General features: G+C 48.5%; 1 pseudogene; it reads left to right on the top strand.

Annotated features, from left to right (window-relative positions):
- Positions 1–590: 590 nt before the first annotated feature.
- On the top strand, positions 591–2,626 carry LOC140193166 (probable G-protein coupled receptor 139; annotated as a pseudogene).
- Positions 2,627–6,599: the final 3,973 nt, after the last annotated feature.

The following is a 6,599-nucleotide window of genomic DNA, read 5'->3' as shown; positions in this document are numbered from 1 at the left end:
GGTGTGGGGTAGTTTTGGGACGAGGCCCCAAATGTTCTAACTATGACTAAGTCAGTGAAGTAGTTGGAAGGTTTCATGGATCGGAAAGTGGTTATTCATGTCGCCACACACAGACAGCTTACAAAGGACCCTCTAGGTCGAGTCCACAAAAACACCAACTACATCAAGAGTTTATACCGTTGACGAGAATGGCAATAGTGGGCGATTCAATGCAATTTTACAGACTTTATTTCAATATTCTGTATTTGATAAATGATTTCCATTTTCCTGAAGTACATATTTACAGTGGAAGCAAATGCTATTGATAAGACACCTCGAAGGTTCTGATGCTGTTACTGGGACAAAGTTACTCACACAGCTGGTCTAAAAATTAATTCACTAAATTAATCACAACCTGTCACCGCGGGGATGGCACCTGTCTGATGTAATAGGTTTCTAAATAAGTTAAGGAGTTTTATTATACAATATGTTGAAGTCTGTCCCTGTGGGGTCGCTAGATGGTGTTTATAAACCCGGGACATGTGGTGCTTCAACATTTCATTCCAATAGACCGCCTGAGGCACAGGGGGACACATTGCTGCGCAGGGGAAATGTCGGCAATGTTGAAACGGTACTACAGTGTGCAGAGAATATTGTACCTGCTCATTGCCGTCACTGGAGTTCCTGGTGAGTGAGCAGAGCAGTTTATGTTTGGTATTTCCGTGTGTTAACCGGTGTGAACCTGTTTATGATCAATCGACAAGCTTCCAAGTTGATGATCTTTGCATAGATATCCGTCAAAGATATTTATCCTGTCAATTCAATATCCTGATTATTTCATATTTAATGACAAGATGAACGAATCCCCGGTCTCTCCTCTAACTCAGGGGATCGACCTGAACTTTGTTTTTCCCTTTAATATTATCTTGTCCAGATTTGTCCCAGTACCGGGGCGGGCAACTCTCCTGGACGGTGTAACTGGGAGCCTTTTAATGGGACCTTGTCCAGAGTTGTCCCACAGCTGGAGAACGGAGGGTCCTCGTGAAGGGGTGACTGGGATGGGTTTACATTGTGAAGTTCACTTGTATTGAGTTATTATTCAGACAGAACCCCTGGTCCAGTGTTTCACGTTTCCCGGTGGAGTCTGGCACAGATCACCTGAACCAGTGTCCATGCATCTGCTGCCGCGTGTTATCGAATTGAACTGTGCTGGAGAATTAATCCGTTAACGGAGTCATTCAGTCTCTGGTTACCAAGTTGTTCCTGAGACCCGTCGTAAATTGGGCGCTGTATCGACCTGAAGATAGGTCTCGCCCCGAATCGGTAGTTTTTTTTTTTGGGTCCCGCCACTATTTCGCGTGCGTTGCTCCCCTCTGTATCCCTTCTCGGTCCAATCAGACGCTGAGCTTCAGGAGGCCTGGTCAGTCACGGTTAAATCAGTGAAACCGGCTCCGTCAGTGACTGGAATCGGGATCAGCACCGATCCTTGTTGTTCATACAGCTTATTTTTATCGTCGACGATTGTTCACACATCGTCGTATCTTCATGCTGAAAAAGGCAGGTCAGAGACAGTGTGACCCGTGTCCGATGTTAGATTAGCAGCCGTTCACAGACTCTGGCACGCTTGATCTTTAGCTGAAGTCCGATCCCTCTTTAATTCCTGGAGAATGTGTTCAGTAATGCTAGGGTCGGTTCTCCCCCACCCCCACACCTCTCTCTCTCTCTCTCTCTCTCTCCAGTCAATTTAATGGCGATTGTGATCCTGTCCCGGGGAAAGTGCGGCCTCTCTACCTGCACCACTCGCTACCTGGTGGCCATGGCAGCGGCGGATCTACTGACTATTGTCACCGAGGTCATTTTGTCTCGAATCAATTGGTATTACTTCCCGTGGAATTTTCTGGACAGCACCCCTGTCTGCAGTGTTATCGATTCACTGACGTACGCAGCCACAGACTGTTCGGTCTGGTTCACCGTCACTTTCACCTTTGATCGGTTTGTTGCCATTTGCTGCCAGAAGCTGAAAACAAAATATTGCACCGGGAAAAATGCGGCTGTGGTTCTGACAACAACCGGCGTGCTGTTCTGTCTGAAAAACATACCCCGATACTTCACGTTTGAACACAGCGTGATCATCGATAACGTACCGTGGTTTTGTAGAACCAGGGACAATTATTTCACTGACCCCGGGTGGGTAGGATATGACTGGCTCGATACGGTTTTAACTCCGTTCCTCCCTTTCGCTGGGATCCTGCTGCTCAACGCTCTGACAGTCAGACACATTTTAGTGGCCAGTCGGGTCCGTAAGGGGCTGAAGGGTCAGAGCAAGGGGGAGAACCGCAGTGACCCGGAGATGGAGAGCAGGAGGAGATCTGTGGTTTTACTCTTCACCCTCTCCGGCAACTTCATCCTCCTGTGGATGGCATACGTTGTAAATGTCATATATTATCAGGTCGCAGGAAAAGGATCTGATTTCATTGATTCCGAATGGATCTTTCACTATGTCGGAGTTTTGCTGAGGAATTTCAGCTGCTGCACGAATACATTTATTTACACGGTGACTCAGTCGAAATTCAGGGAGCAGCTGATCGGCGCGGTGAAATATCCGGTCACCTCGGTGCTTCAGTTCATGAATAAAGCCGCGTCCTGAGCACTAGCCAGTGCGGGCCGCTGTGTGTCTCCAGCCCGGGCTCTGGTTCCTCTCATTCACCGCCTGATGGCCAAGGTGTTATTTCCGGGCGGGTTTTCCCCGCTACCGGTAGCTCCGGGACATTCGGGTAGTCTGTGTGGTGGAGGGAGGGGGCGTGGACGTGAGGGAGTAAAACACCGTCATGGTGACTCATAAACTCGGTGTCCCGCCATATGCCAATCAATGTACTGCTCCAGAATGCCGCCCAGCATTTGTTCTGTGGATATGTCTATTTATTCCCTTTCCTGCTCAGTACCTCACAGTCTGACGTCCCCAGACAACTGTAGGGCTGGTGTGATACTGGGTGGCCAATCCACTGCCAGTTCTCTAGTCTCCAACTTCCACATGAATAACGGGCTAACGTGAAAATATAGGGCGGGGTTTGGATAAACACTGTTTTTTTTTAAATTGGTGAAAAGCCGCCCCATCTTAATGACCGCCTCTGCTACTAATGACTGACGACAATAGCTGAAAGCAGATTGTAGCTGGGAGATTAGTATCCAAGGATACATATAGTATGGAAAAAACAGGCTGGAAGGCAGAGGTGGTAGCGTAGCTCTGTTTGTTAAAAACAAACAAACAAACAAACAAAATCAAATCATTAGAAAGAGGTGATATAGGGGCGGAAGGTGTTGAATCATTGTGGATAGAGCAGAGGAACTACAAGGTGAAAAGACCCTGCACAGACCATGCAACCGCAGTGAGGATGTGACCTACAAATTACAACGGGAGACAGTGAATGCTTACCGAAAGGGAAATGGTAGAATAGTCATGGGGGATTTAAATATGCGTGTAGATGGGAAAAATCAGGTTAATCCTGGATTCCAGGCCGGGGAATTTCTAGAGTGCCTTCGAGATCGCTTTTTAAGGCAGCTGACGTTTGAATCCACTGGAGCATCTGCTGTCCTGCACTGGGTGTGGGGCAATGAAGCGAAACTGATTGAAAACCTGAAAGCAAAACAACCTTTAGGGGCAAATGAGCAGAATGTTTCTCAGTTCACCCTGAGGTTTGAGAAGGAAAAGCAAAAAACAGATGTGCTGGTATTACAGCAGAGTGACGGTAATCACAGAGACAATTACAATCGGCCAGAATTAATCGGAAGGGAACACTGGCAGGGACTACGGCAGAGCAGCAATGGCTGGAATTTCCGGAAGCAATTCGGAAGGCTCGGGATAAATACATCACAAAAGAAGAAGAATTTCGCAGGAATGTCAATGCCAGCATAAAAATCTAAGAGAGGCGATATAATTGAGTAAAAAAAAAATAATGAGAAGTTAGACAATTCGGAAGCTTATGAAAACCAAAAGAAGTCAACTAAAAAGTCATTAAGAACGTAAAGATGGAATACGAATTTAAGCTAGACAGTGATATAAAAGAGGACACCAAAGGTTTCTTCAGCTACATGACGTGCTAAAGGGAGGAGAGAGTGAATTTCCGGCCGTGGGTAAACGAGAATTAGTAATGGGGGCAAACGAAATGGTGGACTGAATCAGATTTTAGGAGTATGGGCAAAAAATTGGCAGATGGAGCACAGTGTCGGGAAGTGTATGGAAGAAGAAATGAAAGGGTTAACTATTTTATAAATGGAAGGGAAATGTATTGTAACACGCGCTTCCTCTTGGCTTAATCAAGGGGTGACAATCCCCCTGCCCCGCCAAATTTAATAAATCTCGTCGGGGTGGATGCTGCGCGATGTGTCCCCTGTTATAAATCAGTACCCCGAAATAACAAACAGTACACAATTTGCGGTTAAACGATTAAGCTGTATAACTATTACCTTGACTACATGGTTAGTAGAGAATATATATATATATATAAAATGGAAATAAGGCACCAATCTGATTAAACAGTCCTGTGCGCACGAAGTTGGAGCTCACGCAGTTCAGTTGTTCTTCTTCCTCCATCGATCTCCTCCTTTGGGTCTCCGCTCGGAGACGACCCCGTTCGGCGATCCACCACATTTCTCCGTTCGCGTCTTCACTCTTCATCTCTCTCTCTCTCCTTTTCGCAAAAGCCCGCAAAAGCAGCTGCTTCCAGAATCACAAGACAGGGCAACAAAATCCTGATTTGCTAACATGCATCAACAGTCCGGTTATCTCCGCCCATAACCAAAACATTGCTGCTACAGAGAAACCATTCCTTCAGCAGTGAACATTGCAAAAAGAAACATTACATAGCAGTGAACCCTTACAGCGCGTTACACTCTGCCCCCAACCACCAAATTTAGTCATGTCCTCATGACGTTGAGATAGTTCGACAACCCCTCCTACAAACACAAAGTCCAATCCAGATGCAAAAGGCAGTGTCATAGCTCGCCACAACAGCAGAGATCACGCACTGTTCCCCAGGCGCTACATAGGCCAACCTACGGTGGTCTACACATCCGTACCTCCTCACCTAACTCTTCAGACTCAGACGCTACTGGTGACACTTCGTGTCTGCTTGCGGAGTCCTCCCCCACCCCCACCCCCACAACTCGGAGCCCTCTGTCCCGTGTCCAGGCCCCGCTTCCTCTCCTTCAATGTCCTGCTGTAACCCAGGCTGCCCACAACTCACCCACCCCCTCCACCTCACCTGACTCAGGGGGGAAGGGGCCGGGGCTTTCTTCCTCAATCAATGGGGAGTTAGCGAAAGGTAGCATGTACCTCACATCCAGATAATCATCCTCCGATTCAGCTTCCCTTTCATGGGCGCGGCCCGGCCCAGCCTATCCCGCTGTGGGCCCTGCAGTTGCCCTGCGTTTTCGCAGAGTCCTCTTACTAGGTGTAGGCTCCAAGTCGGGCTGTGGGTCAACCTGCACCTCTTGTCCCAGGGGCAGCAGGTGGTTCCGATGAAGAATCTTGACAGGCCCCTTCTCGTTTCACCTGGAAAATCGGTAGGTTTGGCATCTGACTCTCCACCACATAAGGTGTGGCCGCCCAGCAGTCAGCTATCTTGTACTTTCCAGGTAGCCCCAAATTCCTTATGAGGACTCGGTCTCCCGGCAGGAGTTGGGAGAACCTCACTTTCTGATCATACCCCCTCTTATTTCCTCGATTCTGCTTGGCGGCTGCAGCCCCAGCCAATTCATAAGCGCTTTTGAGCTCAGTCCTGATATCACACAAATACTTCAGATAAGGCTTCGGTGGTAAGTCACCCTCATCAGTCCCAAAACAAGGGTCAATGGGCAACCTCCCCTCGCGCTCAAACATCAGATAACATGGCGAGTACCCAGTAGCTTCATTTCGTGTACAGTTGTAACAGTGAACCAGATGCACAATATGTTGACTCCACCTGCTCTTCTTGCTGACCTCCATGGTCCCGAGTACGTCCAGCAAGGTCCTATTAAACCCCTCAGGCTGGGGATCGCCCTGCGCGTGATAGAGCGTGGTCCTCGACTTCTCAACTTCAAGCATGCCCAGTGACTCACAGATGAGTCTGCTCTCGAAGTCCCGTCCCTGGTCACTATGTATCCGCCTGGGGAGGCCATAATGAACGAAATACTTCTCCCACAACACTTTTGCCACCGTAGTCGCCCTCTGGTCCTAGGTAGGAAAAGCCTGAGCATATCTGGTGAGGTGGTCCGTGATGACTAATACATTCGCCGTGTTGCTGGCATCGGGTTCTATGGACCGGATATCCACACACACCAGGTCCAGGGGCCCTGCACTCTGTAAGTGGGACAAAGGAGCTGCCCGCGTAGGCAGTGTCTTCCGGCGTATGCAGCGAATGCACGACTTGCAGTATTCTTCAACCTCCGACTTCATTCGGGGCCAGTAAAACCGGTCGCTGAGCAATCCATAGGTCTTCTTCACCCCCAGATATTCAGAATCATCATGAAGTGATTACAACGCAATCCTCCGATACCTCTCAAGCAGAACCAGCTGGCAACGCCGGGTCGGACCTGTCATGACGTGACCCGGGATAAGATCTGGCTCTTCAACTCCAATCGAG

This window comes from Mobula birostris, unplaced genomic scaffold (genome assembly GCF_030028105.1).
Source record: "Mobula birostris isolate sMobBir1 unplaced genomic scaffold, sMobBir1.hap1 scaffold_4078, whole genome shotgun sequence".
Lineage (NCBI taxonomy): Eukaryota > Metazoa > Chordata > Chondrichthyes > Myliobatiformes > Myliobatidae > Mobula > Mobula birostris.
The sequence above is the reverse complement of the archived record's forward strand: the minus strand, read 5'-3'. Positions and strand labels throughout refer to the sequence as shown.